This window comes from Zonotrichia albicollis, chromosome 6, assembly GCF_047830755.1.
Source record: "Zonotrichia albicollis isolate bZonAlb1 chromosome 6, bZonAlb1.hap1, whole genome shotgun sequence".
NCBI classification, from domain to species: Eukaryota; Metazoa; Chordata; class Aves; order Passeriformes; family Passerellidae; genus Zonotrichia; species Zonotrichia albicollis.
Genome location: NC_133824.1, coordinates 7,360,927 through 7,372,362, shown reverse-complemented (window position 1 = coordinate 7,372,362; position 11,436 = coordinate 7,360,927). Strand labels below are relative to the sequence as shown.

Genomic DNA, 11,436 nt, shown 5'->3' with positions numbered 1-11,436 from the left:
GTGGGCTGTGAGATGGACTGTTCCTGAAGGTCACCTACAGGATTTTGCTTGAGCACCTCATCCTGGACAGGATATTCCATTCCTGGGCATCTTTTGACAATCAATCCTATCAGGTTGCCCAGTAATTTATTGGCTTTGTGGCACTGACAAATAGTCAATCATTCCAATGGTAGCCTATAGGAAGTCAGGTTTGAGCTCATGTTTCCAGAGGTGAAAGACTAGGGCAATTTAACCCATTTTTCACACTTATAATTTTCAGAGAAGCAGACATTACTTGAACAAGATTCTGAATTCTGAATTTCACAAAGAAGGTGCAAGGCTATGATTTTTTCTTCAAGTTTCATCAAATTTTTCTGCATAAGATGAATGAATGAATAAGTTACCAACTAACTAACTAAAGATGCCTCATCAAGCAGCTTTTACTGGCTGAACCAAGTGTCCTATGGCCTTCATCAAGCTGCGCTCTCTCTGAGGTAGGGAATGACTGCTTTTAAGTGAGCGCATTATGAAGTGCCATCTGCAATGTGCCATCCTCCTGGATATTTTTATCAGGACTAACATAGCTCTCAGGATGTCATGGAATGAATGTCGGATAATTTGTACACTTGATTTTTTTTTTTCCCCATAAAGCTCTTCCATAGTATTATTATAATGATAAACGCAGCTTTCTGCTTGAAGTGCTTTTGCTGCTTTCTCAATGTACTTAACTGAAGTTTTTTTCTTTAACATCTTTAACATTACAAATTTTGTTTAATAATACAAACATTGTGAAGGAACACAGTATGCCTTGAATAATCAAGGCTTCTGTGAGGGAGTGTGGTGTGTGGATTTTTGATGTAAGTTCTATTATTTATCTCCTTCATTTTTTGCCATCAGAACCAGGAGAAACTTGTTCTTATTTGTTAAAACCAGCGAACATGGTAGATCTTTAGTTCACATTCCAGGAAGAATGTGTATTTTTTCTTTTTTGGGTACTCTGTTTCGATTCACCATCTGCAAGTCATGGGAAATCTTAGCTGCTTCACAGAGAAGTTAATGAAATGCATTGAGGTGGCTGCAGGCATTCAGATAAGAGGTGGGTGAGCATGAAAGCACCAGGTGAATCTCTAAATCATGACTAGCCACTTTTGCTTTGTTTGTCACCTCTTTTTTTCATGCTGTGTACTCTAGTCCTCTCCCATGGACTAACGTGACAATTATTCTTAATTTTGTTGTGCTAAGTCATCTCTTTATGCTAAGTAAAGCTATTTTTCTTCTCATTATTTGCCCCTTGTTGATTCATCAAATTAGTTGGCTTAGTGGGACATCCTTTTGATAATGGTGAGGTATAACTTCACCAAAATTTTCACTGGAATTATCTTGGAGTCATTTCAGTTTTGTGTGTTGCAAGGCATATTTTCAGGGCATCTGAGCCAATGCATTAGATCATGATGGTCAAGGAGTGAAGCTTAGCTCTCCTGTACCCTAACTCCTGGTCCGGTTCAGAACTGCACATTTGTTGCTTGATTTGTGATGGGTTTGGCTCAGGTGTTTGGGTGTTTGACATAGTCAATTTAGGTCACTCAAATTCAGAAACTAGGCCAGAAATGAAAGCAACAATAACATCAACAACAAAAACAACAAACTAGGTATTTCTCTGCTGAGTTGGTGCTTCTCTGGACTCACTCCAACAGGTCCACCTCCTTCTTATGTTGGGGCTCCGGAGACAGACACAGCGCTGCAGATGGGGCCTCAAAGGAGGAGCAGAGGGGAAGAATCACCTGCCTGGACCTGCTGGTCATGCTCATGTTGCTGCAGCCCAGGGTACAATTGTCTTTCTGGGCTCCAAGCACACGTTGCTGGGTCGTGTCCAGCCTCTCATCCACCATCTAGTTGTTCTCCTTGGGGCTGCTCTCAATCCACTGCTGCCCAGCCTGTGTTTGTGCTTGGTGTTGCCCTGATCCAGGTTCAAGACCTTGCACTCAGCCGTGTTGGACTTCATGAGGTTTGCACAGGCCCAGCTCTCAAGCCTGTCCAGGTCCCTCTGGATGGAATCCCTTCTCTTGATTGTATCAATGGCACCACAGCTGTCACCAACAAAGATATTAAATGGCACATCTCCTTGCTGGGTTGATGAAATAAATCAGCAAGCTGTAAACATATAGAAAAATGTTAGATGATTTGTAGCAGAAGGAGTGGCAAAAGAAAAAGAAAGAGGGCAGTGTTTGTAGTTTTGGGCTGTTGTTGTTTGGCTGGGCTTATTTTGAGCAGCACTCAAACAACAGTTAAGGAAGCAGAGCAATGTATTAAGATCTTGGAGATGTTGATAACCTTTACCCAGACTCCTCTTCTCATAAGGAGTCACTTTCCAGCCATCAGTGGTGAGTAACATTCCGTTCTGTATGGTCAGCCTCAGTCTTTCCTTCTCTACAACAAATTGTACCTTTCTGTGCTCAGCTGGACCTTATTTATGGAGAAGGACCTCAAATTATCATTTGTTATAGTTTTGGGATGATGAATCAGAACCTAAAAGCTATTGGCTGGAGGGAATTATTTAGTGGAACAAATTTCAGAGTTAATCTATTCATAGAAATGTAGCAAATCACAGCCCCAAACTAATGTAATTTCTGCTCCCTCTCACCCCTTCCAATATCTGCTTCCCTTAGCATATTCCTTTAAACTTATACTTTAGTAGCAGGAACTAAGTTTAGATATTTAAGGAAATCAAAGTCTCTGATCTTCATGTTCTTCTAGTAGCTGGTGTTTTTGACATTGGGCTCACACAAAAAAACCTGTTGCTCTGAACTGATATCTCCAGAGACTTAATACAGTACTGAGGCCACTACGCCTGTCTCTCCCTTGGCAGAGTACTTGGTAGTTGTTTTCCTTTTGCTAAAAGCTTTCTCTCTGGAAATAAATTGCATTCTTACAGAATAATTTTCACTGATTTTTTGTTTGTTTGTTTGTTTTGCTTCTTTGGCTTGTTTTTATTTAAACTTCCAGTTTTTAAAATTTTACTTTGATTTTTTGAAAGCTCAGGAGAAGTTTTTCAGCAGCAGGTAGAGAGAAATCTCAGGTGCTGCTGAATGATAGGACTGTAGATGAAGAATGGACACACTGTTTGGTTTCATGTCTGTTTTTTTCTTTGTGGTTTTTAACCTTTCCCATAACATTGCAAACATTACTCTGCTTTTTGCAGGAAACCAGATTTTTCTTCCCATCAATATGGTTTTCCAGTTGATATAGATAATCAGTCAGCAAGGAAGGTATCCTAGAAGCATTCTAAGAGCATGCTAGGGGCCTAAAACTCAGAAACTCAGGTAAGAAACAAGGGAAAGAGTTTAATTTCCTGTCCTAGACATGTGCAAATATATATCTGTTGCTGAGCCATTTACTTTGAGCTGGTGTAGACTTTATGTATTTTATCTCTACTTGCTTCAGTAAATTCAGAGGATCAGCAGCTAAATACACTTCTTCGTGGCTATGTCATCAGACCTTTCTGAAACTGAAGTTGGAGCAAGTGTATTAGAAAGGTCAGAAAATACATTTTTTGAGCATGTAAAAATAATAACAGCTTGCATAAGTTCACTTACTGAAAACCTACTTTTACTTGGGAAGCTAACTTTTTAACATAGTTGTCTGTATTTTTGTGGTTAAATAATTGGTTAAGATTTGGCTTGTCACAGGTGTTCAGAAAGTAGAATTCATTTTCCTGAGAAAGGAATAATTTCAGCTCTGTCTTTTCATTCACACTGTTGCTGAAATTAGTATATACTGCTGAATATATCACCTTCTTTTTAAAATCCACCTTCCTGATCTCTCAGAAAGAGCTGTTACACAGTTCTTGCAGTGGCTTAAACTTCATAGGAACTTGTGGCTACTCTCTAAACCTGCAGCTACTTTGAACTCTGAGATACAATCAAGGTTAATTTCAGTATACTAATGCCCCGAAACTGATACTCATGGATACAGAAATCCCTTCTCCTGGTCACAACAGAGCGCAAAGTCAAATATTAGTGTCACATGCAAGCTGGTCTTTGCATATGGACAGAATTGCATTAGGGGAAAATTAAATGCTATCAGTTTAGACCAGGGGCTTTGCACAGCAGATAGCCTTTAGAGCTATTGTGGTTTTAAACGCCAGGTTAATTGAGAACTGCTGTATATTTAATAGGGGGGCCTTTGGGATATGACTACAAGGACTCTTTGTTGTGCAGCAGTACATTAGGCAGAAACTGCACTTCTGAAATGGTCATAAAAATCCCAGGAGGCATAACCATTAATGGGACACTAAGCTCCAATTAAGGGCATGGCCCAAAAGACCAAGGTGAAAAACATGGTCCTTAGCATCTGTCTCAGAGGAGCTCTGATCCAGCTGCTTGATTTCAGCTGCAGAAACATAACTGCAACTAACAAAATATTTACTCTGAAAAAAACCCCATACTTCTTGTTGCCAGGAATGTAAATAGGAAAAACAAAAAGAGGGAAACCAAAGGGTCTTTCAAATTAAATTCTCCAAATTCCCTAAAACAAAACTAGAACTGCATATCACAGCTGAGAGTTCTGATCCCTTTTATCTTCGTAGGATTTCATAACAATTGCAGTCCAGCCCTCTAAACTTCATCTTACACATTTTTAATATTAAATTGAATACCTCCACAAGTTTATATTCAGAAACTGCAAAAGGCCTTCCTCTGTGCCCCTGTTTAAGTTTTGTTTCTGTTTTGAGGGTTTTTTTTGGTTTGTTTATTTGTTTTTAATTCTCTGAGGTCCATGAGACAGAGCCACCCAGTTTAGTCAGTGTGCTGGTAACTTTAGAAATTAATTACTGGGTCTTATGGCCTTCTTCTGGTCAAAGACTGTGATGCTGCCTCAGATAGACATGGATTTTCTGGACTGTCATAAATATACATTTTCAGAAAACACTGGGTCCTTAGAGTCCAGCTGAAAATGACTGGCATCTTCTAGAAATTTAACCTTGATTGCTTCAATTATCTTAGCAATTACATTAGTAAATAAATGATTTGTGTCTCTATGTGAATATCTTCCACTGTTTTATTCTGCTTATAATACAAACTTTTCAATGAAATTGCCGAGAGATAACCTAGCCATTTTCCATCCAGACAGACCATCTGAGTGGGATGTTAATTAATATGACACTGTGGAATTCAGTTTAGTGAAGTACCACAAAAAAGGAAATTAATTTCAATCATTGACAAACTTGTCAATTTAGTTATATTGATTTTTTGATACCTCTACAGCACATGGCAAAGTTCATACATTGTAAAATACATCATTATTATTGGCTCACTCTGCTGGGTGTAAGTGGACTGTTATTATTATTTTTTTTCAATAAATTGACATTCTTTAAGTGTATAAAAATGCAAAATTATGTAAGGGGCTTTTATTTTTACTTTACTATTTTTAATATAATATCAATTTACTATCTTAAATGGTGAACTCTCAATCAGAGAATTATTTCCCAGAGCTTAAAGATATTTGGTCTCAAAGCAGCCTGAAAACCATTATTTCTTGGGTTGGCAAAGTTTAGCAGAAAAAAACCTTGATGAATCTGTTAATTAGTAGCTGTTGGCCATGAGCTTCCTGGTGGGAGCTGGTATTCTTCAGAGGCTCCAGGTCCTCCTGAGGTTGGAGTGGCTGTGGGCCCCTGGGATGAAATGTGTTGCTCAAGCAGAGTATGGATCCCTCTCCAGTTGTCTCTCCCAGGGCTGTGGTGTCAAAGCCCTCTCTAAAAGCAAAGATCAACTGCAGAGTGCTCAGCCTCTACAGTGTTTTAGAAGTCAGTGTCCAACACTGTATTTTGCTTTTGTCAGACTTCTGTGATGGAAAATCAAAAATGCAATTGTTGTTCTGCTGACTTCAGCTCCAGCAAAAATAAGTGGAAGGTGTTGTGATTAAGTTTCTGATTTTGGTCTGTCTCTTCAGAGCATATAAAACTGCAGAAAACCTATATTTGGCTTGTGCCTGTAAGTTTCCTGGATTTTAAATGCAATACTCTCATATTCCCACCTGAGGTCATTAGCCACAAGGTAGGTTAAAAAAAAAGTTGGAAGGATGGATGTAGCTGCATAGAAACCCAGGCAATCTGCACTCATATTTATGCTGATGCTTCTGAAATTCATCGTGTTACTCTGTTAAAACTCAGGTCTACAGAATGTAGTGCTTGTCTAAATTTTCAAATAGAATTTTTATTCTGAGGAGTGCCTGTAATAGAAGAGGGAAAGCATGCATTCCTGATGCAATGCTATTGCTTTGCATTTCAGCCTATGAGACAGATAGTGATACCTGAGGTTTGGTTTTGTTTTGGTGGGTGATTTTTTATTCCTTAGTGTCCCTAAACATAGTTTCAAAGTCAATAAAAGACACATGGACTTCTGAGACAGCAAAAATATGTTGGGGAGGAAGGGGAAATAGTTAAAAAAGCTAAATCCTAAACACTTGAGGTTGAAAAGATTTTTTTCCAGCATTAAGTGTATAGTAATGGAACCAATATTCTCTATAGGAGAATGCATTTAGTTATTGTCAAGAGTTATTTGGTGAAATTTAACCCTTCAGACAATTGCGATCTTTCTCCACACAACGCAATGATTCAAAAAAATCAGAATACACATTTTTGTGGACTTCAATTTCAGAACCTTCTCATTTGGCCAAAATTTTAATTTGTTGCCATTTACCACAAAAATATTAGAGCTTTTCCATTTGTAAACTAGATATTTTTTGGCTAAAAATATCAGCAAAGAAACAAACGCTGACAGAATCCCTAAATTAAAATCTGCTTATCTGACCTGAAATTATTTAGAGCAGTTTTCACAGTAGTAAGCCTGAAGCATGATAGTGGAGTTTCCTTTTCCCCCAAACATTTATTGACTTCAAGGCTGGAATTCCCAAGCTGTTCTGTGTGATCAGCCAATCAATGTTCAGTCCACCAACTCGGGATGGGGATGAACATTTATTTGATCATTTAAGTCCTATTTTAACAATTTCTTCAATAAAGAGAGAAACTGAGGCAGAAATGGGCAGTGATTGGTTCTATCTTCTTGCACATAATGAAAGTAACAAATTACCTGTTTTCAGTCTTGGGCTACAGTGTTTTTCCAAGATAATGTGCAGTGCTATATTTTGTCCTTAATAAGGGAGAATATTTGCTGTCTCATTCCTTAGTAGGGGCGTTCAGACTTAGCTGTGACAGGAGTAGCAGTCATTTCTTGAGCTGGCACAGTTAAATTTGACAGGGATCATGAATCAGAGCCCTGGGGTGACGTAATTTTCCGAGAGGGAAGGACTGCTGGGTGAACACTTCTTTGCTACTGTGTGAATCACTGCTTTTGTGTTAATACAATTAGGTGCCTACAATTAGTCAGTCTAAGGACATAATCTATCTATTGACCCAGATAGCAGATTGGGCTGCAGGTCGTCAGATGTTACTTCATTACAAGGCTCTAATTACCTCCTTTAGTTTTCCCTTCAGGACAATACAGGTAGGGGTACCTGTCAGGAATTTTGTGAGGAGTTTGCAAGGAGCCTTGAAGGCAATGTGTGAGTTCATTGGCCTGGACTGCTGGTGTCTTTGAGTGCCTAATTCCCACGGAAATGGCTGCTGAGAACATGCACGTCCCTGGGGCTCTCAGCATTGGTGTTAGTCACCAGCTGAGGATGGAAAATGAGGAGAATTGGTTCAACCTGCTTCTGTGGGTCTCTTATTTCAGACCTTCAGGTATGGTGCAGCTTTCTGGAGAGGCTAGAAGACTAAGGTTTTGTTCCTTTTCTTCATGAGCAGCAGCAGAGGAAGGAGAGGACAGCCAGTTGAATTCTCTTCTGTGGTTGCTGATGTGAGACCAGGGCAGAGTTTGGCCTGGAGGATTTAGACAATACTTTTAGAATCTGCCCAGCAATCTCATTAGGTAACTCTGGGGCCATTGTGCTGCAGTGGATTCAAGCCTGAGAAGGCACCCTGGCACGATTTCCAGCTGAACTCCTCACTACTGCATTAGGGACTCATGCAGAGCCAGGGTGAACTTTGTTGTCATGATCAGGGCCAAGACATTATTAAAAAAACAGGAAAAAAGAGTGTGTGTAAGGGTACAATTAGCTGTTCATGACTGAGATGTGTTTCATGGTGAGAAGCTGTACTCAGTACTAAGGCATATTTAAAGAGAATGCCAGGTACTGCATTTGGCCTTCCAGCTATTAAACATCACCACAAAACAGTCAGCACAGCAATGTCATCTAGATCACTTTGACACAATTGCAATCCACAATTAACAGGCAATGAAGGACTTCCTAAAAGCACATGTTTGACACCCTGCTTTGTCATGGGTTTTTGTACTGTTGCAGGGATTAAAAAAAATTAAATTAACTTTGTGCTAGTGCATATCATATTTGGACAAGGGACTAGATGAAATGATTAGAATAATAGCCTTAGAAAAGATCACATTTCCCTACTGTGCCAATGTATTTGACTGCATACAGCAACCCTTTTAGGCCACTGTTCACAGTGAATTGTAACAACTTCCTGCAAAGATCTAAGTTCTGCATCTTTTGAATGGCAAATTATTAGAACTAGGTCAGGTCTAAGAAGAAATAACCAGCTTTGTTAACCAGAAATAACCAGCTTTATTAACATGAACTTCACTTTTAGGGTAGTTCGCATGAATAAAGCTCGGCTAATAAAAAAATGTAAAATAACCTGATTTTAATTACCACCCCTAAACAAAGAAGGGATGCATCCTATATCATTGCTAAACACTACAGGTAAACTGTCACCTGGCTTAAGGAAGTCTCTGGGGCATTCTCTGTGAGGTTCATCATTAGTTCTCTACTTTTAAATCAACTGAGCAATGGAAAATAGAAAATCTTGAACAAAAGAACATTTACCAGTATTTACTTATCAATTTTCCTAAAAAAGTATTTTGTAGAGTGAGAAGTATCTTTAGGAGATTGAGAAAAACTGAAGCAGCCAGTAGTTTACAAAATGTGTAGCTACATTTGCTCACAAATGTCTTTGTTTGACTAAATTATACCTGTATCTCTCCAATGTTTTGTAATCTTCATAATAATAATATTTGCTGTATTTTGGGTCAGAGCTGTTTCATAGTGCAAGAGCTCTATATAACATTCACATCAGACCATGGAGGCCTATGGTCATCTTGTCCTTATTCCCTTTATTACCCCTTTTGCCCCAGAAAATCTTTTCTTTATCTTCCTTTTCATTTGAGCTCCCTGTATGTGCACGTCTTTGTTGAGGCTCTTGTGCCATTTTATTTCTGCTGTACAATGTTTCTGAGTGCCTTAATTCATTAAAACAGAATAAGTTTTTCAAAGGAACATGAGAAAAATTATAAATTTAGTTGTAGTTTTGTAGGATTAGACTTCCCTTAGACCTTGAAAATTTAGCCCATATAAGAACTAAATTCAGATGGTGGGTATGTTCTCTCCTGAACTCAGATGACTCTGACAGGCCACCCATCACAGACTGACTCCTAGGTAGAACAATATTTTCTGGAATTACTGCTCACTGTTAATTACCTATATGGTGCATTAGAAGCTCACAGCAGCTTCCCTTACAAAGCTAAGATAAAACACAGGGTACCTACATGGGGTGCTTTGGGAAGGTTGTATCATGTCATATTCTAAGATTGATCAAGCTAACCACTCCTGTTAAGGCTGCCCATTTCTCCAAGCTCTATGTTCAGAGCATTTGATCAAAGCATCTCTATAGATTATCTTTGAGATATTTTCCAACCTTAATGATTCTATGATTTTTTTTAAAGAAGTCAATTTGCACTAAATATCAACTGAAAGCAACAGAATGGTTAGGAAATACTGTTATATTTGTATAGAATTTCCAGACAAGGAGAATTTTGAGATTGTACTTGGGTCCAGTAAATGCACACACACTCACAGGCACACATAACAAAAAAGATTTTTGTTTCAAAATAATCTTCATTACATGAGGATTATCATAATTGTCATTTCAATTGACTGATTTTAGTCTTTAAAAGAAGGTATAATAGCATTCACTGTCTGAGACTAAATTACTGTCATTATGTTAAAGGTGCACTTTATCACTTAGCTTTTCTCCATTACAAATGCTCACAGACACACTCCACTTTCTGCTGCTACAAAATCTTCAAAACATAATATGACAAAGTTTTGTATCCAGACACTTTGTTACTAAAACTTCAGAACAAAGGGTTACCAAAGGCAATCTGCCATTGTTAGTACAACCACAGTACCAGAAGTTAGAGAGGATATTTCAGCAATAGCAAGTTTCTCAATTTCTGCAGAAGAATGCAAACTGTTCATTGAGATTAAAAGGCATTTTGTGTATCTTTCACCACCAGGGAAGATGCAGAGTTACTCATCTGCTCAGAGCAAACATATTAAGGTAAAAGCAGATCAAACAAATACCAGCCCAAATGAGAGAAATAGCCATGCCATACTGTCCCAGACTTGTCAAACTTTTCCCGGTGATGTTTAGATGAATATCCAGACATTGCCACAATATTAACCTGCCAGCGTATAAATGACATTTATCATTTCTGCAATCTCTTTTCATCTGATTTCTTAAGATTCCTCATATGTAGAAGTTTTCAACACATTGCCCTGTCATCTTAATACATATGGGACATCTTTTACTTCTGCAGGCACAGAAGAACCAAGTCTGGATATGTCACTACAGCACAACACTTGGGCAGAGCTCTGTTGAAGTAAATGTCACTATGCCTGGAGTGAGAGGCTATAGAGAGGCATGAAGGTATTAACATCAGATCTAGAGAGATCAAGGGGAAGAATTTGCCTGAGGAGCAAAGCTTTTTCTTTAGGGGAAGAAGGTAGCCTCAATTCTGAGAGGCTCAAAAAGGGACAGTTTAAAGAACGTGATTTTCAGAGGCTGTGGTCAGCATAAGGCAAGCTAATTATACAGTGCTACTTGAACAAATAAGTCCCCCAAAATATTTTTGAAAGCTTGGGCTAAGTGCTAGAGTATGAAAGAATCTTGCAAATTTTCTTGTAAGTGGCAGCACTTCAGCAGTTCCTGTGACCTGCCCTGGACTGCACAACTCAGTGCTCTGTTTGCTTTATTCAGGCACCCAAGCTTTGGGAACTACATGCCTTTCTCCTAAAATCAGAATACTGGGGGAGGTTTGAAACTTGTCACCCTAATCACTTCTGAACATTTCAGCCTACGTTCTCTCACCCCTTTATGGGATTTTTTCCTGTTGTAATGTTTTCTTCCTCCTTCAAAGTGATTATTAACAGATTTTTCTGAAATGCCCAGAGCAGCATACTTAGGTCAGAAAACAGAAGCTAGAGTGTTTTTGTCTGCCAGCTTCCTCCCTTACTTATCTTATAACATTTCCCTTATGTATCCCCAGGTCATGCACAGGTCTGGTTCCAACATTGCTTTGTGAGGCAATGAGTAAGTCCTTGCCTAGA

At 38.7% G+C, this 11,436-nt stretch overlaps 1 long non-coding RNA gene across 1 annotated transcript in view; it reads left to right on the top strand.

Moving 5' to 3' along the window:
- The first annotated feature begins 659 nt into the window (after positions 1-659).
- The window catches only part of LOC141729325 (uncharacterized), a 129,299-nt gene continuing 118,522 nt past the window's right edge, over positions 660-11,436 (top strand). Inside the window, exons 1-3 of the long non-coding RNA XR_012580704.1 lie at positions 660-1,075; positions 1,674-1,803; positions 3,179-3,299. This is a non-coding gene — a long non-coding RNA (uncharacterized LOC141729325). The remainder of the gene's footprint in view (positions 1,076-1,673; positions 1,804-3,178; positions 3,300-11,436) is intronic.